Source organism: Littorina saxatilis, linkage group LG12 (assembly GCF_037325665.1).
Source record: "Littorina saxatilis isolate snail1 linkage group LG12, US_GU_Lsax_2.0, whole genome shotgun sequence".
NCBI classification, from domain to species: domain Eukaryota; kingdom Metazoa; phylum Mollusca; class Gastropoda; order Littorinimorpha; family Littorinidae; genus Littorina; species Littorina saxatilis.
In genome coordinates, this window is record NC_090256.1 from 18,749,889 (window position 1) to 18,773,706 (window position 23,818).

Consider the following 23,818-nt stretch of genomic DNA (forward strand, 5'->3'; position numbering starts at 1 on the left):
AATTAGATTATTTGGATAGCCTGAACGACTGCAGAGTCTACTTCTTGAAAAGATAAATCCTAACTTCACTCTCAACATAAACCACAAAGTACAATTGGGTTAAATATGTTTTGCTGTGGCATTATGTTCATTGATGAAAAATAGCAAGAAAGATCACGCTGTAAGCATGCAAGAACCCTGATTGTATATCCTTCTCTGCATGCGTCTCGTGCTGTGTGCATTATCTGACCTGACTGCTTTGCTATCGTTCTACATCAACAACCAACCCGTACCTGATGTGGATGCGAAACAAAATTTCTCTCTTTCCTCTCTATCTCCCTCCCTCTCTCTTATGGTGCGCAATTTTGGACAGACATTGAGAAAAGCTCCATAAAAATAACAGTCTTGAGCAACAAAAACAATCTTACTATTTCATTCAAGATTACACGTAACCAATCTTCTTATGTTTTCTCAAATCTACAACAGATCTACACGTCAGATTTCGCGCAATATTTTTCCTTCAGCCAATGAAGGCACAGCTTGTTGTCTTGGTTTGATTATAAGGGGAAGTAAGTCATACGTAACTTCCGTTCGGTCTAGAACAACGTGGGTTTTTGTGTGCCAAAATCCGTGCCGTTTTGCAAAATAACAGCCGTAGCAACGTCTAATTGGTATAAATCTGTAGCTGCCTGATAGTTTAATGTATACTTGATTTTATCATAGCCGTTGTTTTGCTTTGCTAAGCTGTGTATGGCAGGAATGCGAAGTTTGTCGACGAGGTCGAGAGAATCAGTATCATACCTTGTATAAACCATAAGAAAAGACCCCCCGTCCATGACAAGTGACAGCCATAGGCCACGCCCACCTCGTGACGAGTGCCTGTGGTTATGGCTTGCCATCACTGGCCCATCTCTGGCATTCCAGTAATATTGTCGGCCAGTAAAATGCCTTAATTGGCCCACTGTTGGCACGCCATTGGTGGCCCAGTGCTTGTTTGCCAGCATTGGGCCATAGGTGGCGATTTGCTGGCAATTATAGGTGGGTTTTTGCTGGCACGCCAGCAGTGGGCCAATGCTGGATAATTGCTGGCAAGAAGATCTGCGACAGCACAGCGGTATGACTTTCTCACTTGGAGTGACGTAATGTACAAACAAATGTCGAAATATCTTGACGTCACTCGTGATGATGACGCATTGTCAACTAAATCCGGCCCGCGGTGGTTCTGCAGATGTCCGGTTATTTGTTTTGCATTCAACTTCAAGGAATTTCCAAAGCACCTTCTTCGATTTCAGTACGCGTCCGATCTCCTCCGGCTAGAAGCAAGCGTGGTGAGTTTCACAAACAGTTGTGTGAGCAGGTCGTCGCAACGGCGTTAGATCTAGTATCTTCTTGTTCTTTTCCTCCGTTGTCGGTCTTTTTTTCAACTTTCTTCTGCTGGACGTTTGAGTCAGTTCGCAAAATATAATAGACTTTAAGAAGTCGTCCTCTCTGTAAGAAAGAATCTGCGCGCGCACGCGCGTGTGTGTGTGTGTGTGTGTGTGTGTGTGTGCGCCCGCGCGCGCGGTTGTGTGTGTGTGTGTGTGTGTGCGCCCGCGCGCGCGGTTGTGTATGTGTGTGTGTGTGTGTGTGTGTGTGTGTGTGTGTGTGTGTGCCTTTTTCCTTTCTTTGTGTGATTGAGTTTGTTTTGTCTCTGTCAAAAGAAAAGCACCATAGGCATTACCATAAGCTTACTTGTAACCAAACAAATTGCATCTTGTGAATGTTGACATTGAGTATGTGTCTATTCACTCCAGGACAAAGATTTGTGCAAGTGTCTGACTGCCCAACTGGATAAGATGCAGCTCGCCTGGGTCTCAGTTCCTGAGAGAAACGCAAGAGAGCTGTCCGAGACAACGTAAGCTTCGCAGGTTAGATCAAAATACATATTCCTGTTGACCCCTTACTTCTGCTTGGCATTTTAGTCAGTTCAGAAAATATGATAGATTACAAGAAGTCGTCCTCTCTGTGAGAATGCCTCTGTGTGTGAATGTGTGTGTGTGTGTGTGTGTGTGTGTGTGTGTGTGTGTGTGCGCGTGTGTGTGTGCGCGTGTGTGTGTGTGAGCGCGCGCGCGTGCATGCGTGCGTGTGCTGTTTGCTTGCATGCCTGCGTGTATGCTTGCGTTTGTTTGGTTGTGTGTGTGTGTGTGTGTGTGTGTGTGTGTGTGTGTGTGTGTGTGTGTGTGTGTGTGTGTGTGTGTGTGTGTGTGTGTGTGTGATATGGAATAATGAATTAAAACCAACAAAACTCGTTTGCTTTCATGTTTCAAGAGGTGAACGGCAGGAGGACTTGAGAGTTTCAATGGCTTACCGTAGGCTACGACGTCAGGACAAAGAAAAGAAGCGTTATCTCAACGTTGCGGATGCGAACAGAGAAATGACAGAATCAAGACAATCCTACGGAGGTTTACTGGGAAGTGAACAAGAAACATTCCTGCCTTTGGTCATCATGTCTCGAGTGTGAAATTTAGAACGCTGTACAAATAAAATAAAACAGTGAGCAACTGAAAACAAAGCGTACGTTTCTGTAATGTTTCGGTAATGAGTCGTTGCTGTTTGGAAGCTTTACATTTGTTTTGTTTTGAATATATATTACTGTATTGTTGTTGTGCCCGCTATAACTGCGTTGATGACGATATTCTGTCAAATCCACTGCCTTTACTTGCCAGATAAGTTACACGACAAATGTGATTTGCATTTCAATTGCATTTTACTGATGAATTTGATAATTACGCATATGCATATTGCTAATGTACAGCTTGACAGCATTGCCCTTTGCTTTATTTGCGCACGTCTTGCCGCCAGCATGGGTTGAAAAGTCCATTGATGTGCTGTGTTTTGTTATTGTTATTACATTCACAGTAAAAAATGACAAAACAAAGCATATTTATAGACTTCTAACAACCATCTATGGGCTAACAAGACTGTGCAGATCGAGTACATGAATAGAGCCGTCATTCTATCCGAATCAGTGGTATTGGTATATTTCCTGCAACTTATTGGCATTTTGCTGGCAATGGTAAAGACAGAAATATGGCATTTTGCCGGGCCACAACTGGCCCGGTAATTTCAGCAGGTAAAGGGCCATTAACGGAAAATATATGGAAAAAAGTTTTTTTTATATGGAATTTGCAAAATGCTGGCAAAATGCTGGCGAAATGCTGGCAAAATGCTGGGTTTTTGATGGCAAGCCATCAATAAGCCATCAAATAAATGATGGGTTTTTGCTGGCAAAATTCTGGCAAAATGATGGCAAAATGATGGCAAGCCATCAAAAAGCCATCAAATAAATGATGGGTTTTTGCTGGCAAAATTCTGGCAAAATGATGGCAAAATGATGGCAAGCCATCAAAAAGCCAGCAAATAAATGATGGGTTTTTGCTGGCAAAGTGCTGGCTTGCCAGTGATGGCCCATCAATTTGCCAATGTGCATACGGGTAATATGCCAGCATTGGGCCATAGGTGGGCCTTTGATGGCAGTAGTTCTGGCAACTGGCATTGCCATCAAAACGCCAGCAGTGGCCCAGTTCTGGCATGTTTATTGGGGAGAGAGTTCCCTTGTGTATTATTTTTGCTATATGAGTTGACTTTTACCAGCTGTTTTAAAGACTTGTGTATTATTTGTGCTATGTGAGGTGACTTTTACCAGCTGTTTTAAAGACTTGTGTATTATTTGTGCTATGTGAGGTGACTTTTACCAGCTGTTTTAAAGACTCTTGTGTATTATTTGTGCTATGTGAGGTGACTTTTACCAGCGGTTTTAATGACAAGATCAAAGTTTCTCTCGCTTTCAACTCGCAACCATCTGTTTTAAAAACTCTTGTGTATTATTTCTTCGTTTCTACCGGTAGAAACGTCGTTTCTACTGGTAGAAACGACGATCGTCGTCTCTACTGGTAGAAACGTCGTTTCTACCGGTAGGAACGAGGATCGTTGTTTCTACCGGTAGAAACGACGATCCTCGTCTCTACCGGTAGAAACGACGTTTCTACCAGATCTTCGTCTCTACCGTGACATATATACCCAAGTTGCTGGGTGTTTTTTTCTTCCTAAGCTGCAAGTAATGGCCTAACATGCAGGTTTTCACGCTATGTACTGCGGTAGACTGACATTGAGGGGGTGCCGAGGGTGTGTGTGTGTGTGTGTGTGTGTGTGTGCGTGTGTGTGTGTGTGTGTGTGTGTGCGTGATGTTCTTGATCTAAGGTGCTTGTGTGTGATGTAGACTGGCATTGAGGGGGAGCCGAGGGTGTGTGTGTGTGTGTGTGTGTGTGTGTGTGTGTGTGTGTGTGTGTGTGTGCGCGTGTGCGTGATGTTCTTGATCTAAGGTGCTTGTGTGTGATGTAGACTGGCATTGAGGGGGAGCCGAGGGTGTGTGTGTGTGTGTGTGTGCGTGTGTGTTTGTGTGTGTGTGTGCGTGCGCGCGCGTGTGCGCGTGTGTGTGTGTATGTGTGTGTGCGCGTGTGCGCGCGTGTGCGAGTGTTTTTGCGTGTGTATGTGCGTGTGTGTGTGTGTGTGTGTGTGTGTGTGTTCATAACAGAAATCACGAGAACGCATTCTATTCACCATTTAACAAACATTGCAAGCATTTAAAGAACAAAAACACACATGAGACAATAGTGTACACAGCTTTGCACAACGACCACACTACAGCAACACACTCCAACGTTTTATTTCAAAAACTCTGTCGAAAAACATTTGAAAGTGCTGGTATGAATGTGTCGGGAGCAACGGAACATTTGCTCCCGACACGACCCAGTTGAGTCATCCGTAAAGTGATCTAATTCTAAAATGTCCGTGTTGAAAAGATAGCGACAAATTTACAGAAGTGAGGATCTTTCAAACGTAATTGCGGTGCAATGACTTGTGAAGCGAAACCTCCTGACACAAGTGCGTGAAAGGAATAAGATACCAAAAGAAAAGGGATTTCCTCTTTGAAGTGTCAAGGGTATAATTTGGTGAGCACATATTCAAGCCATTAACACATTTTTATGTCTCAAAGGGTAGTGCAATGCAGTAACTTGTGAAGCGAAACCACCTCACATAAAAGGGTTTGGTGGTATTATAGACGAATTTCAGGAAGAACTCCGTCGTTTTTTACATTTAGTCAAGTTTTGACTAAATGTTTTAACATAGAGGGGGGAATCGAGACGAGGGTCGTGGTGTATGTGTGTGTGTATGTGTGTGTGTGTGTGTGTGCGTGTAGAGCGATTCAGACCAAACTACTGGACCGATCTTTATGAAATTTGACATGAGAGTTCCTGGGATTGATATCCCCATACGTTTTTTTCATTTTTTTGATAAATGTCTTTGATGACGTCATATCCGGCTTTTCGTGAAAGTTGAGGCGGCACTGTCACGCCCTCATTTTTCAACCAAATTGGTTGAAATTTTGGTCAAGTAATCTTCGACGAAGCCCGGGGTTCGGTATTGCATTTCAGCTTGGTGGCTTAAAAATTAATTAATGACTTTGGTCATTAAAAATCTGAAAATTGTAAAAAAAAATAAAAATTTCTAAAACGATCCAAATTTACGTTTATCTTATTCTCCATCATTTGCTGATTCCAAAAACATATAAATATGTTATATTCGGATTAAAAACAAGCTCTGAAAATTAAATATATAAAAATTATTATCAAAATTAAATTGTCGAAATCAATTTAAAAACACTTTCATCTTATTCCTTGTCGGTTCCTGATTCCAAAAACATATAGATATGATATGTTTGGATTAAAAACACGCTCAGAAAGTTAAAACAAAGAGAGGTACAGAAAAGCGTGCTATCCTTCTTAGCGCAACTACTACCCCGCTCTTCTTGTCAATTTCACTGCCTTTGCCATGAGCGGTGGACTGACGATGCTACGAGTATACGGTCTTGCTGAAAAATGGCAGCTACTTGACTAAATATTGTATTTTCGCCTTACGCGACTTGTTTACATTTAGTCAAGTTATGACTAAATGTTTTAACGTAGAGGGGGGAATCGAGACGAGGGTGTGGTGTATGTGTGTGTGTGTGCGTGCGTGTGTGTAGAGCGATCTTTATGAAATTTGACATGAGAGTTCCTGGGATTGATATCCCGGAACGTTTTTTTTCTATTTTTTTTTATAAATGTCTTTGATGACGTCATATCCGGCTTTTCGTGAAAGTTGAGGCGGCACTGTCACGCTCTCATTTTTCAACCAAATTGGTTGAAATTTTGGTCAAGTAATCTTCGACAAAGCCCGGACTTCGGTATTGCATTTCAGCTTGGTGGCTTAAAAATTAATTAATGACTTTGGTCATTAAAATCTGAAAATTGTAAAAAAAAAAAAAATTTATAAAACGATTCAAATTTACGTTCATCTTATTCTCCATCATTTGCTGATTGCAAAAACATATAAATATGTTATATTTGGATTAAAAACAAGCTCTGAAAATTAAATATAAAAAAAATTATTATCAAAATTAAATTGTCGAAATCAATTTAAAAACACTTTCATCTTATTCCTTGTCGGTTCCTGATTCCAAAAACATACAGATATGATATGTTTGGATTAAAAACACGCTCAGAAAGTTAAACCGAAGAGAGGTACAGAAAAGCGTGCTATCCTTCTCAGCGCAAGTACTACCCCGCTCTTCTTGTCAATTTCACTGCCTTTGCCGTGCGCGGTGGACTGACGATGCTACGAGTATACGGTCTTGCTGCGTTGCATTGCGTTCAGTTTCATTCTGTGAGTTCGACAGCTACTTGACTAAATATTGTATTTTCGCCTTACGCGACTTGTTTATGGGTTGTGTAAGAGTTGCTTTTCCTTGCTTTTCCATGGAAACGCTGAGGCAAGCCACACGTGACATTTATAGGCTTGCCTCAGTGTTCCTATGGAAACAACAGAAACCAACTCTTCCACAGCCCATACAAACTTGACAGTGGGTGTCCGAACATTGTGTGTCCGAACATAGTTTGTCCGAACATTGTGTGTCCGAACATTGTGTGTCCGAACATTGTGTGTCCGAACATTGTGTGTCCGAACATTGTGTGTCCGAACATTGTGTGTCCGAACATTGTGTGTCCGAACATTGGGTGTCCGAACATTGTGTGTCCGAACATTGTGTGTCCGAACATTGTGTGTCCGAACATTGTGTGTCCGAACATTGGGTGTCCGAACATTGTGTGTCCGAACATTGTGTGTCCGAACATTGTGTGTCCGAACATTGTGTATTTACGGTGGTGCAAAGTACCAACAGAGAGAAAGGCTTTACTATTCGCTGTGTCCAAGACAACTTCTACGATCACACAGTGGCTCGTTGCACACTGAAAGAAAGCTTCGCTTTATGCAAGTAGCGTGCTGCGAAACTTGCGATGCAAAACCACCTACAGCGACACGTTCATCACGAATGAGTACGATGTACCAACAGTATAGTATCAACTTGTGTTAGATTATCAAACTGCGGAGGTACGTACGCGTACTTAAACGCAATTGCACCTTAATATTTTGTGAAGCGAAACTAACCCACAGAAAGTGTTTTTGTGTTGTAATACTGCCAAAGACAGGTTGTCATTTTCGAGATGCAAAAGGTATATATAATTACTAGATGAATACCCGCTTCGCCGGGTACCCGTCTTTGCCGGACCCGGCTTCGCCGGGTGAATGGCGCACCAATACCCGACGCACCGTACGCCGGATTCGCCGGGCGCACCGTACGCCGGATTCGCCGGGCGCACCGTACGCGATTGACGCCACACGAAGGAAGGGAGATAAACGCGCAAAACACTGGAGAAGATAAGGAAGAGTTACTGGGAATGGATGTACAGAAAAAACAAAATCGGTTCAGCGCTGCGCGCTGAGAGCACGTGTTGAAAATTTTCATCGAGCAGATTGTGTCCGGGGTCTACTTGAATATGCCCACCAAATTTGAAGCAGATCCATCGAGAACTTTGGCCGTGCATCGCGAAGAAAGACAGACAGACAGACAGACAGACACAAGCCGTATATATATATAAATATATATATACAAAAAGATAGATATAGATATAGATGATGCTTTCACACCGGGTCCGCTCAAGCTGAACACATTTTATTTTCACGGGGAATTGCATTGCATTAACTTGGGAAGCGACATCTCCTTACCTTTTTCTGACAAGAGTGGAAGTGGCATGTGTGAAAAGATGTGAGCTTGTCATAACCTTTACTGTAATTGGCGTAAATGTGAATAGTTTTAAACACTGCGGTAACTTATGAAGCGAAACCACCTGAATAAAGTGTTTGAATGTATACTTTATGTGTTTTATGTACTAACAGAGAAAGGGTTTCCTTTCCAACAGAGAAAGGTTTTCCTTTCCTCTTCGTCCATAGCATGATTGAGAGTCACGTACTCGGTTCAGGTATAAAAGCTTCATTTTTGACGTGTACCTTGCGCTGCCGTTTGCACTGCTATTCATTTTCTTTGGCCCTTTGGCCCTAGCCGACCCGGACTAAAAGATTGTTTTCACTAGATTTCAAGTAACAAGTGTGAACAAATATGAGCTTTTCAGAACCTTCTTTACTTTACTGTGAAAGATCTGAATGTGAATTGTTTCAAACCGTATTAGGACAATCCCCCTCCCCCCCAGACATACCCCCCCTGGACTTTTCCCCCCAGACAATCCCCCCCTAGCCCTGGACAACTCCCTCCTAGGAACCCCCCCCCCCCCCTCCTAGGATAACTCCCCCCGGGTCAATTTCCCCCCTAAACAATACCCCCTAGGACAACCCCCCCCCCCCCACACACCAATACCTCCCCCCCAAAATAATCAATTTCACAAGTGATTATTATCGTTAACTTTTTTCCCTTTCTGCGGATCATAGAAATCATCAGTGAGCATTCATCAGTATTTTACAACTCAGATTGCTGCCCTGGGTTTTGTTCATCAGTGAGTATAAATCAGTATTTTAAATCTCAGAGGTGTTATATAAAAGGGATTATTTTACTTTGACCTTGCTTCAGGATAGTACACAATGGAGTTTAGTTTGACAACAAGAGGTGCTCGCTGCATTTTGTTTGAAAATCATGTCTACGTAAAACAAAAAGACTTAACCAAAGGTGTAGAATGTTGGGAGTGTGAAAAGAGGCGAGATCATGGATGTAAGGCGAAGATTCACGTAAAAGAAACACAGCTGAAGAAGAAAATCAATGACCACAACCATTCTGGAAACCGAGGAAGAGGTGATATTGTGAAGTTGAGGGAATCACTAAAGAGAAAAGCTGAAACAACAGAAGAGGCACCACAGCAAATGATTTCTCGCGAGATGGCGAACACTACAATGGATGCTTCTGCACTGTTGCCTTCCATCGAAAATCTCAGACGCGCTGTTAGAACATGAAATGTTTGGTGAAATAAACTTGATTTCTATGTGGGAATGTCGGGTGTAAGGACAAGGATATATAGCACAGGCAGAGGAGCATACAATTAAGACACCGAAGACAGAGGTTGCTTTAACTTATCTTTTATTGAAGGAAATGTAACTAAAAATAACCACTCAGGTAGCTTATCTAAATCATAAATATTCCAAAACAGTTTAGCTAAATTTGGTTGCAACTAGAAACAATGCTATAAGTTATAAAATAGAAACAGAACTCTAATACAAGAAATAGCAATGCTTACATAAAACCAGAAATAGCAATTATGAATTATTCTAGTAGCCAAAAATAGGAACTATGAGTTCTGGTATCTACCAGTACCAGAATCAGAACCAATATGTGTATCTAACTGACCCAGAGATAGCAATTATTAATTCTTTTATCTACCAGAAACAATATATATCATGTAAGACCAGAATTTCTGGTGTAAACCAGAAATAGAAACTATGAATTCTGGTATCAACCAGAAACAGTATAATATATATATGTGTATATCTGGTGTAAACCAGAAATATAAACTATGAATATGAAACCAGAATTTCTGGTGTAAACCAGAAATAGAAACTATGAATTCTGGTAGCAACCAGAAAGCAGTGTAAAGAAGAAGGCACTAAAAAGAAAAGAAAATACAATTATAAACAACATGCCTTCTAAGTCACACATGACATAATACAAAGCATAAATCAATGAATGCATCATTTGCCAAAATAATCATGACAAATATAGACAAGTAACAATTTAGCCAAAATCCTGCAGACACAGCATTCTCTGAAAGAGAATCCACAGTGAGTTAAACAACTCCACAACAGCTAATGTCAAGGGAAGTAACCAACATCTTCCCTTAGGCCTAAGCCTTGCATAGGAAAATGCTTTACATAAATTAACCAACTGCATGAACCGCAACTGCAAAATAATTGTTATTATTAAGCGTGTTCATCGCCATGAAGACAAATCTTCATCGAGTTGAATAATAACGACAAGAATAAGAAAGATAACTCAGGCATGGGGTAAGCGCAAGCTCTCATGCTTCACAATGAAGCGTTAGACAACAGTCTATTACTTTACAGGGAAGCGCGACTAAATCATATCGCTTTAGATTAAAAGTCTGTTTTGCTTCTATGCAACTGCACAAAATGTTCAGTTCTATCAGTCGCAAAGTTCTTCTGCAGGCAAGTGCCTTTAAAGTGCAACATGAGAATTAACAGTCAAAATTGTGCATCCTGTAGACAATATCTTCCTATTGTCTGAGATCTTAACTCAGAAGATCTCTATCATCCTCATGCCTGAAATCATCAAAGGAATGATAATCAAAACTCATAAGATTATGTACAGGTAAAAGGGTAATACAAATGAAGACTAGCAAAATATCAGAGTATGAAAATGCATGTGACAAACAAAGTAGAACCAGTAGAGTGACACAGGACAGAATACATAACATGACTGGCTCACACAAAGCCAGACAAAAGACAGGGAGGGTAAGCCATGTACCTGTGCATCAGGGGCGGACCTAGGGGAATGGGGGCGCTATGACATCATTACACGGGGGACGCCGGTCAAAAATGGCGGACACTACTCTTACATCAGCCAATCAACCGTCAACGACATACGGCTTCAAATGCAGCAACATGATCAAACACATGAAACGTAATGCATCACAAAACTTCATAAAGCATGTCATGTTGTTGTACACTTCGCCTGCAAAGTTACAGTTACAGTGCTGGAAACAAAGAACGATCCTCAGCGAAGCGAAAACTGAGAACTTCTTTGTTCTTCAACAAACTGGCTACGAAGCGGAATTCCGTCCAGCAAAGTATTCAAATCCCTTCTCATCGAAAACCGAAATCTGAGAAAGGTTCGACTTACCTTACCGGACTTCTTCGTTATTAAAACTGTCCTTGTACAAAGGAGATCTAACATAGGTCTACTCGACTTAAAATATAGTGGGACAAGCTTTCTCATCGAGTTCATTACCCAAAATATATGTGTCAACCATAATTCCCGTTCATCAATTAACCATATCCACATATCGAGACTCTGGGAGTTACTTCCCTTGTTTTAGGAAGCAAACACACACAAATGCTGCTAACAAGCGCTGTGCTTGGGGACAATGTAAAACGGATGATAGGTATCCTGAACGCTGTGTTGGCGTGAAATTCATCCCATTTGTGAAACCGGGAAAGCATCTGTACCATCTAGATCGCTGCCTTTGCTGGATAAAAGCCTGCAATCGCCCAGCTTACCAGTTGAACGTCAACACAATCAAGTCGTACACGTACATTTGCAGCAAGGTCAGATCTCGCACGACTTTGATTCAAGGCCTATTGCTAATTTTTTGATGGTTTGGTCCCAGTGTCACAAAAATATGACGATCTAATCAATCACTGATTTAAAAAACAAGTATGTTGCCCTATATCCATTGACATTCTTAGTGAAATAGATCTATTTGAAATAGTATTTCACTGCCCCGACCGGCGAACTTGTTGCCGGCTGTATTGAGCTTGTGTGTTCGTGTAGGCTTACTCAAAAAGTCAAAATCACAGTCGTCTCCGAAACAAGCAATAATCAGAGTTGGGGGGGAAAACATTTCGTTTGTTCAGTTTTGTTTTGTTCTTGATAGTTTGTTTATTTCACACACACACACACACACACACACACACACACACACACACACACACACATACATACATACACAAACACACGCGCGCACGCACACACAGTGCACGTACGCGCACATACACACACCTACTGAGATATGCCTAACATACACGCACGCTTGCAAACACACACATAATACGCAAACGCAGTTTAATTTCCTCAATACAAGGCGAAAGGCACACACACACCACACACAAATAAACACACACACGCAGTCCCACACACACACACACACAACCCTCACACACACAAATAAACCCACACACGCAGTCAACCCCCCACACACACACACACAACCCTCACACACACAAATAAACACACACACGCAGTCCACCCCCCCCCCCCACACACATACACAACCCTCTCTGACACACACACCCGCCCAACCCCAGCGTCCAACTCAACTTTCACCAACAACCACTACCCTACTCTCACTATCGCTCTCTCTCTCTCTCTCTCACACACACACACACACACACACACACATACATACACAAACACACGCGCGCACGCACACACATTGCACGTACGCGCACATACACACACCTACTGAGATATGCTTAACATACACGCACGCTTGCAAACACACACATAATACGCAAACGCAGTTTAATTTCCTCAATACAAGGCGAAAGGCACACACACACCACACACAAATAAACACACACACGCAGTCCCACACACACACACACACAACCCTCACACACACAAATAAACTCACACACGCAGTCAACCCCCCCACACACACACACCCCTCACACACACAAATAAACACACACACGCAGTCCATCCCCCCCACACACACAACCCTCTCTGAAACACACACCCGCCCAACCCCAGCGTCCAACTCAACTTTCACCAACAACCATACCCTACTCTCACTATCGCTCTCTCTCTCTCTCACACACACACACACACACACACAAGCTCACGCAAGCACAGCCACACACACACACAGCACGCGCATACACACACACTGACACACATCACGCGCATATACACACACACTGACACACATAACACACACACACCTTTCGCAGTTCGCTCACAGTTCTTCTCTTTTCCATTGTCGCCATCTTCGAAGCTTGCTTCGCTTTTCAGGGGAGATAACCCGTTTATCACATTCGCTGCTGACTTGTGGGTCAAGTCTATTGTAGGGGTTTCTGCGCCTAAATCGTAAATAGGTAGCTTTACGGGCCAATGGCACTGGGGGCTTAACTTTGGGCTTTTAACCGACTACTACTCAGACTTTACTGATCTCCAGAAATAATATGTGATGAAAATGGGAAAAAGATCGCAACGATACACATGGGTCTTCTCGACATAAAATATTGCGAGACAGGCTTTTTCTCAGCGAAAACGAAACGTATGAGAACGAGTCTGCCTTACTTGATTCTTACGAGTCTTTAATCCACAAGACTCTAAAACAGCTTTATAACAACTGGTCATCAAATATTAAGTTATTAACGCTCAATTTCAGCGCCAAATCATAAAAGTAATTAGAAACTGATCTAGAAAACACATCTCTCCGCTAGATCAAAATGGCGTCATCAACTCTGACACGAGACCGGTCGGACATCGCCCGGGACCAAATCAGCGTCAAAATGTACATATGCAAACATCATAGCATCAAATGAAACATAACAAGAGGCGAAGCCATCAAGGCTCACGTAAGAAATCGACAAACAGTAACACAAACCCAATCACACACACACACACACACACACACACACACACACACACACACACACACACACACACACACACACACACACACACACACACACACGGAGCATAGGTGAAACTGTGCAAGAAAGCGAGACACTAGATCTAGATCTGTCTGTCTGCATGTAGCCTACTTACAAGGACACGACTGCCAACTAGTCTCGGCGCGCTCAAAATAATAATGACCGAGACTGTCAGTACTTCCTTCGCGTGACGTCTAACCCTCTTACGTCATGATGTGACGTCAATGTAATGTGACGTCTTCAAATGTTAGAGTTTCTACCACAGACATACACACGCACAGACGCACGCACGCACGCACGCACAGACAGACAAAGTTACGATCGCATAGGCTACACTTACGTGAGCCAAAAATGAAGCAAAAGGAATGAATAAAGCATTTAGTTACTAACAGATTCTCCTCAGTGAGCACACTTCAGGGGCGGACGAGGGGGGGGGTTTCAGGGGTTTCCGGAAACCCCCCCCCCCAGCCAAAATTTTTTTTTTTAAATGGTGTTTTTTTGGGGTATTAAGGCTGGAGTTCACACCTGAGGCCATATTTCAAAGTGGTTAGGCAGTTTTAAAGGTTTGTTTTTATGTTAGTTCAGTGTTTTGTTTATCAGGAAAAAACAAAATGAATAGAGCTTGTCGCGCAAAATTTTGAGATATGGACTGAAGTTTGAGCATAGGTATGAGATTTTTTCATGCAAACCCTACTGAAGAAATTGTGATATTGTATTGTGAATATGTTAACAAAAAAACAATCGGATGATCAGAAACTGAAGAAGAGAAATAGGGAAGCAAAATAGAACATCAAACATAGTGATTTTACAGGTGAATTTGGAAAAAAAACCTTATGTATCCATTTTTGAAGCTCAATTTGAAGCATGGAACACAGTCAAACATAAATTAAAAGTGTTAAAGTGGTTACAGTGTTCAGAAATAGTGTTAAATAACAAGTTGAGTTATCCCTCTTCACAAATTTTAAGAGAAATACACCTCTTGTCGCGCAAAATTTTGAACTGTGATGCTTTTACTACCCCCACCCCCTACTCATTTTTCAGAAAAGAGTGCATATTATCTTCCAAATAGACAAGCAAGGTAGTCAGATAATCAAAACTTCAGAACAAAAATAGGGAAGCAAAATAGAACATGCAACATAGTGATTTAACTGGTGAATTCAGAAAAAACACACTTTTTTACTCATTTTATTAGCTGAATTTAAAGCTTGGAAGACAGAAATAAATAAATTAAAAGTGCAAAACTGGTTACAGTGTTCAGAAATAGTGTTAGATACCAAGTTGAGTTATCCCTCTTCATCACAGTTAAAAGAAACGCACCTCTTGTTGCGCAAAATCTTGAACTGTGATGCTTTTACTACCCCTACCCCCTACCCATTCTTCAGAAAAGAGTGCATATTATCTTCCAAATAGAAAGGCAAGGTAATCAGATGATCAAAAACTTCAGAACAGAAATAGGGAAGCAAAAAAGAACACCCAACAGAGTTATTTAACTGTTGAATTCAGAAAAAAACACTTTTTAACTCATTTTGTAAGCTGAATTCAAAACTTGGATGACAGAAAAAAATAAATTAAAAGTGCTAAAGTGGTTACAGTGTTCAGAAATAGTGTTAGATACCAAGTTTAGTTATCCCTCTTCATCACAGTTAAAAGAAACACACCTCTTGTCGCGCAAAATCTTGAACTGTGATGCTTTTACTTCCCCCACCCCTACCCATTTTTCAGAAAAGAGTGCATATTGTCTTCCAAATAGAAAAGCAAGGTAGTCAGATGATCAAAAACTTCAGAACAGAAATAGGGAAGCAAAATAGAACATCCAACATAGTAATTTAACTGTTGAATTCAGAAAAAAACACTTTTTTACTCATTTTATTAGCTGAATTTAAAGCTTGGAAGACAGAAAAAAAATTAAAAGTGCTAATGTGGTTACAGTGTTCAGAAATAGTGTTAGATACCAAGTTCAGTTATCCCTCTTCATCACAGTTAAAAGAAACACACCTCTTGTCGCGCAAAATCTTGAACTTTGATGCTTTTACTACCCCCACCCCCTACCTATTTTTCAGAAAAGAGTGCATATTATCTTACAAATAGGAAAGCAAGGTAATCAGATGATCAAAAACTTAAGATAAATAGGGAAGCAAAATAGAATATCCAACATAGTGATTTAACTGTTGAATTAAAAAAACACCTTTTTTTCTCATTTTTTGAAGCTGAATTAGAAGTTTGGAATTCCTCCGAAAGCGGCGTATGGCTGCCTAAATGGCGGGGTAAAAACGGTCATACACGTAAAAATCCACTCGTGCTAAAAACATGAGTGAACGTGGGAGTCTAAGCCCATGAACGAAGAAGAAGAGGAGGAGAAGAAGAAGAAGTTTGGAAGACAGAAAAAATAAATTAAAAGTGCTAAAGTGGTTACAGTGGTTACAGTGTTCAGAAATAGTGTTAGATACCAAGTTGAGTTGTCGCTCTTTATCACAGTTAAAAGAAACACACCTCTTGTCGCGCACAATCTTGAACTGTGATCCTTTTACTACCCCCGCCCCCTACCCATTTGAACACAAAAGAGTGTATATTCTCTTCCAATTAGAAAAATAAGTAATTTGCAACTGGACATTTTTAAAATACATATTTTCTGTCAGTCCAAGGATTGCTTAGTCCATTAAAAACAAACAGACTAGGATTTAGTGCACCCCTTTTAAGAAAAAGTTAACATGATAATTGATATATATATATATCAGACTTTTTTTATGCAATTACTACTGAAGATTCCAGACCAGGTAAAACAATCATTTTATATTCTTTGTCACATTTTTTACTTTTTTTGAAAATAAATTTATCTATAGCGAGTTTTGTCTCTTTGTGTCATTTAGTTATTTTGAAGAATTCTATCCTGGCAAAAAAAAATTAAAAATCCCTACCTACCTACCCTATTTTGTTTACCCATGTTATTAGAAACAGACAATTTATTTTTTATTGGCCAAAAGATCTTGAAACATTTGTTTTAATAGAGAAATAACAAGTACAGCCCTTAGCTGTGTCACTCGAATTTCTTTGTCAGGCTGAAACTTAGCTGTTGCGTTGAAGTCTGCTGTGTGTGTCTGGGTCCAAAGCAACTTTCACATTCTCATCTACACATATTCTCATGGTCTACACACTCACGTTACTTACACATTTATACAATTCTACCCACAGAGGCGTTCGGGGATGGGGGTCTCGCACTCGGGCGAATCACACCACAAAATACAAAGTATAACGTACACAGATTTTTCTATTGAACCAAAAGGCAAATTAAATCATGAATAAATCAATCAAGCAAAACTTCCACACAATGACACATTCACTCTCGACTGCGCTCTGGGCATGCACACTTGGCAGCACGTATACGTTCCGACGCCGTTTGTCTTCCTGCAAGTCCAGCACAGGCACACGATTGTCCAAGAATCACAATAATCCTCGTGAATGTCACAGCAGGCATAGTAAGGTTACGTAGAAAAGTCCAAAAGGGTGCGTTAATGGTGGTAATCCGGCACACACACACACACACACTGACACACTGACACTGACACACACACACACACACACTCCGGTTTGGTAAGTTACCTGATAAATAATGTAGCCTGTAGATTTAACGGGGAGACTGATCAGACAGGAAGAGTAATACTTTCACATTTCCGATGTTCAGCGATAAACTTGTTTTCTTCGAGAGTTCGATCTTCGTGCGATTCTGGCGCGTTGTCACCAAGAACGTTAAAAAAACACAGGATATCATCATGATACCTCTCTACAAAAACCAGGTCTAGGAACTCTTCATCTAAAGTCAGTCAGTATTAACCTCCTCAACACAATCCTCATCTTGTCCCATAGTGATTTCTGCCGCCAAAGAACATGTGGTTCTCAACTCAAAAGACCGATTTGTCGTCTTCCGGCATTGCGAAATTCAGATCTACCCCAACTTCGTGCATTGATCTGAGCAATAAAATGTAGATGCGATAATCTGCAAACATCTCTTCAACACAATCTGCATCTTGTCCCATCGTGATTTCTGTCGGCAAAGAACATGTGGTTCTCAACTCACAAGACCAATTTGTCATCTTCCAGTGTGAAATTCTGATCTGCCCCAAGTACGTGCAATAAAATGTAGAAGCGATAATCTGAAAAAAAATCTGTTCGCGTGAACGCTGCCACGTTGTCATCAGTCCAATGTCTTTTATCCAGAGCAGGGACGAACACACTTTTTCATCAGCAGTTTGTTATGTTTATCCGCAGACTGCTTTCCATTACTTGTCTGTTTTAGATTCACTCGTATGGTTCTTCAGCCAGGCAAGAAGTGCTTGTTTACAGTGACACGTTCTCACGCACGACATGTCGTAAATGCAAGTTCTAACGATTGTTTTTTTATTGCACTGATAGAGAATGTCGATAGTTGTAAACTTCTGACATTTCCTAATGTTTATTTCATTATTTTGCGTACGGATATGGCTAATAAGTGGATAATCTGTTACGACACGAAACGCGTTCTAAATCCGGGAAGGGAGGCTACTCCAGCGTACTGTCAGGTGTGTTCTAATACCTTAATCAGTGACAAAATCTGCTGCCTGAAACTGGTAATGATCATCCTCAAAATGCACCAGATTGCACCATTTTGCATCCTTTTTTACAAAATTTTCCGGGGGGGCATGCCCCCGGACCCCCCTAGCAAGCTAGGCGCTTTGCGCCGTCGGCTCGGCGCTTCGCGCCTTCACACCCATATCTTCACAATATACTTTTGGAAACCCCCCCCATAAAATGAACTGATCCGCCCCTGCACTTGAAACAGTAAACACAAACTCTGCTGCTGACGCCTAGTCGCGAAACACAAAGACTGAAAGAGACAGGTCTGGAATGAAAACCACCAGTCGACCGGTTACTAACTTTGCGTCAAACTACACTAGACCGGTTCACGACAAATTAGAGCATAGTTTCGACACGTTCACGGCTACCGACAACACACATAGAGCACCCAGCTCGCAGTGTCACAAATCGCGTTTTCTGCTCTACAGTTAAAAATTAATATTAAAAGTCCTACGGTTTTGAGCCATTAAGGACTTGAGTGTTTGTCCGCTTTGTTTCTGCTCTACTCTAAATGTTCGCTCTTTTAAAGACAGGTCAACTCCGATTCCCTGTGGCGATAAGCCAATGGGGAGGATACCTAGGTGTCAGACAACGGGGGGCGTTCTACTTAAAATGCCTGCCCAATGAAAGGGATCGTTAAAGAGGCAGAAATCGTTACAGAGGTGTCACGCACCGGAAATATTACGCACACCGGATAAGGCTCATTAGATTACAAGCAGTGTCAAAGCTGATACACAGAAGGGGGGGGGGGGGGGGGGGGTAAGAGACTAAAACCTCCAAGCCACCCGGCATCTTCTATGATGTACCCTGTCAAAAGAAATGACACCCACTTGACAAAACGCCATGTCCAATGATACAGGCAGGCTGGCGGCACATTACATAACGACCACCTAAATCTGAGATAAGAGATTAGAAATGCATCCGGTCGGGGTCTACCCTACGATAGTAAACACACAATAAAGTACAATGCACAAAGACAACCAGGTATTATTTAGTCACTCCTTAGGCACTGATGGTTAGAGGTTACGCTGCTGCTTCTCATCATTTCAAGTTAGGGGTTTAGCACAAAGGGCATTTTTTAAAGGTAAACCCAATGTGACTAGCACACACACACAGGGAATAGCTATAGACAGGGGAGGCAACTGGGTCGGGCAGGAGATAATCACACACAGAGAGACGGGGCAGGCCACTTGGCTACATCTAAAATGACAAGTTCTGTTCGTGTGATTAGAACGATGATTGAAGAAGTGAGTGAGTGTGCGTGAATGAGTGTGAGTGAGTGTGTGTGTGTGTAAGAGAGAGAGAGAGAGAGAGAGAGAGAGAGAGAGAGAGAGAGAGAGAGAGAGAGAGAGAGAGAGAGAGAGAGAGAGAGAGAGAGAGAGAGAGAGAGAGAGAGAGAGTGATTGATTGATTGATTGATGAATGTATTGTATATAATCATTGGTTTGATCGTCACAATTCGACTTAAATCAAAGTAAACAAATGGGTTTTTTCGAGGACGCAACAAAACAGACACATATTATAGAACTGTGTAGGAATTCCTCGTGATTTCTATAACACAGCCAAAAACACTACAAAAAGCATAACAGGAGCACACTTTTCACGCAGGGGAATGCAACTTTCCACAGCCACTGAAACAAAAAATGTTAGCTCACGTGCGCCTTACTCTTCAAGTGTGATAACAACGATGATTGAAGCAACTATTATGAAATGAATACCCAAGGGGGTATTGTCCGGGGGGAAAATAGACCCGGGGGGATAAGTCCGGGGGGGGGAATTGACCGGAGGGGGGGGGGAGAAGTCCTAGGGGGGGGGGGGGGGGAGAAGTCCTAGGGGGGAAATGTCCAAGAGGGGATTGTCTCGGGGGAAAAGTCCAGGGGGGTGAAGTCCGGGGGGAAGTGTCCAACCGTTTCAAACACGGAGACCACCATGTAAACTGAGAAAGAAACAAAACTAACCTTCTTTACTTTACTGTGAAAGATCTGAATATGAATTGTTCCAAACACGGAGACCACCATGTAAACTGAAAAAGAAACAAAACTAACCTTCTTTACTTTACTGTGAAAGATCTGAATGTGAATTGTTCCAAACACGGAGACCACCATGTAAACTGAAAAAGAAACAAAACTAACCTTCTTTACTTTACTGTGAAAGATCTGAATGTGAATTGTTCCAAACACGGAGACCACCATGTAAACTGAAAAAGAAACAAAACTAACCTTCTTTACTTTACTGTGAAAGATCTGAATGTGAATTGTTCCAAACACGGAGACCACCATGTAAACTGAAAAAGAAACAAAACTAACCTTCTTTACTTTACTGTGAAAGATCTGAATGTGAATTGTTCCAAACACGGAGACCACCATGTAAACTGAAAAAGAAACAAAACTAACCTTCTTTACTTTACCGTGAAAGATCTGAATGTGAATTGTTCCAAACACGGAGACCACCATGTAAACTGAAAAACAAACAAAACTAACCTTCTTTACTTTACTGTGAAAGATCTGAATGTGAATTGTTCCAAACACGGAGACCACCATGTAAACTGAAAAAGAAACAAAACTAACCTTCTTTACTTTACTGTGAAAGATCTGAATGTGAATTGTTCCAAACACGGAGACCACCATGTAAACTGAAAAAGAAACAAAACTAACCTTCTTTACTTTACCGTGAAAGATCTGAATGTGAATTGTTCCAAACACGGAGACCACCATGTAAACTGAAAAACAAACAAAACTAACCTTCTTTACTTTACTGTGAAAGATCTGAATGTGAATTGTTCCAAACACGGAGACCACCATGTAAACTGAAAAAGAAACAAAACTAACCTTCTTTACTTTACTGTGAAAGATCTGAATGTGAATTGTTCCAAACACGGAGACCACCATGTAAACTGAAAAAGAAACAAAACTAACCTTCTTTACTTTACTGTGAAAGATCTGAATGTAAATTGTTTCAAACACGGAGACCACCATGTAAACTGGGGTCCTGATTTGTCCTATATGGTCCGCTGGTCCCAAAAAGCAACAACTAACCAACTAACTAACCATGTAAACTGAGAAAGAAACAAAACTGAATGGGTCCCGAATAGTCAAATATAGGTTGAAAGGACACTGATAACCGACAACCAACCTAACCCAGCCAAACATTGGCCATGCCCATGGACACTTCTCCATCGCACTCGGCTCTGTGCTGTTTGTTTTGCAGAAATGTTGTCAGTGGTGTCAATATTGTTATGGGGGCCAGGACTGTTGACGCGTTTATTTCATGCTCTGGTGCCTGGCACTTCTGTCCTGTTCGGTTCCACGTGTGTGTGTGTGTGTGTGTATGTGTGTGTGTGTGTGTGTGTGTGTGTGTATGTGTGTGTGTGTGTGTGTGTGGGGGTGTGTGCGTGTGTGTGTATGTGTGTGTCTATGTGTGTGTGTGTCTATGTCTGTGCGTGTGTGTTTGTGTTTGTGTGTGTGTCTGTGTGTCTGTGTCTGTTTGTCTAAATCAACATGTCCGTGCTGGCGAGCGCCGTTGCTCACAGAAGAAGTGACATTTGCGTTTTGCATTTGCGAAGAGAAAAACACACGACAAAACATCCTAGATCACTCTTGCACCTCGGAGTGTTTGGTTAACCGAGATCATGTGTAAGTGTCACTTGACCTCCTGCAGTTGATATATCCGGTCCCTCCCCCCCCCCTCTCCCACACACCCCACGCCATCCCCCCCCCCCGCCATGTTTATGCCCCACCACCTCAACCATCTTCCCTTGTCAACAGTGTAGTTGGTTATAGCAGGTTGGCGCCTAAAAACATAATTCACCTTTGTATTCTGTATTCAGTCATTTCTCAATTTTATTCAATAATCTAAACGCGTGCAACCTGGTACATGAAGTATTAAGGTTTGTTCACGCAGAAGCGAATGAACAGAACATGTTATACCCAGCAGAAAATGTGTTCAGTTTAAGGGCGAGTCCAATAGCTGTAAATCATAGTACCAGGTTTTATGGCAAACGCAGGTATACTATCAATACAAGTATACTTAAACGTTGTACATGGAAGAGCCACTACACACACACACACACACACACACACACACACACACACACACACAATCACTGAATAACTCACACGCACGCACGCACGCACGCACTCACGCACACACACACACACACACACACACACACACACACACACACACACACATACACAAACACACATACGCACATACACATACACACACACTAACTCACACGCACGCACGCACGCACGCACGCAAGCACACACAGTCATACAGATAGACAGACAGACAGACAGATAGAGAAACTTTCTCCAACATGTCTCATTGTGCAAAATAAAAGCTTCCTAATAAAGTGTTTCTGCCGACACCATTAATTTATTTTGCTCAACTTGCATGTATTATTTTTGACACATACCTGACGTTATTCATATATATAGGAAATTGACGTCAAGACAAACACAGAGACAGGACAGAAAGAGGAGGAAGAGGAGGAATGAGGAGTTGGCGATGGAAGAAGAAGAGGAGGAGGTGGAAGAAACCTGAGAAATCAAGAAACACAATGTATTAAGTTATATGCCCCATTTCAAGACGTGCTGCGTATATGACTGTTATGTCTCCGAAACCCGATGAAGTGTTGTTGAGTGTCTTCATTCAAGTCTGGCTGACACCGCCGCAAAAGGCCGTCACAGCTATTAAGCCCTTCTTACATATGTACCTGACACGAGTAAAACGTCGTGTCGCAGCGACAGGAAGAGTTCTTTAGCAGCGGGTGTTGCACTTAGAACACATTCATTCACCCATAAATCTTACAATACGGGGTAAGGGCTGTGTGGTTGTCATTCAGACTTTCACTGGTGGTATCAACGTCGGAACAGATTTTTTTTTTTTGACAAGAGCAAAGTGCAATTGAAAATGAACGACCGATTTTATGACAGAGAAAACATGTTTGAATAAGTTACATTTTTGTCTATATAAAGGATAAAAACATGTTATTGAAAACAAAGTGAAAATGACATATTGTAGAAAGAATGCAGCTTTTGTGTTGACGCGTCTGGCCCGCATCAAAAGTAAAACAAAATCGGTCAACACAAGAAAACGAAGAGAAATCAACATATGTGAGAAACAACAAGTCGCGTAAGGCGAAAATACAATATTTAGTCAAGTAGCTGTCGAACTCACAGAATGAAACTGAACGCAATGCCATTTTTCAGCAAGACCGTATACTCGTAGCATCGTCAGTCCACCGCTCATGGCAAAGGCAGTGAAATTGACAAGAAGAGCGGGGTAGTAGTTGCGCTAAGAAGGATAGCACGCTTTTCTGTACCTCTCTTTGTTTTAACTTTCTGAGCGTGTTTTTAATCCAAACATATCATATCTATATGTTTTTGGAATCAGGAACCGACAAGGAATA

General features: G+C 41.6%; 1 protein-coding gene across 1 annotated transcript in view; it reads left to right on the top strand.

Moving 5' to 3' along the window:
* The window catches only part of LOC138981423 (solute carrier family 28 member 3-like), an 83,928-nt gene that overhangs the window by 26,246 nt on the left and 33,864 nt on the right, over window positions 1-23,818 (top strand). The gene's annotated exons all lie outside the window — the stretch shown is intronic.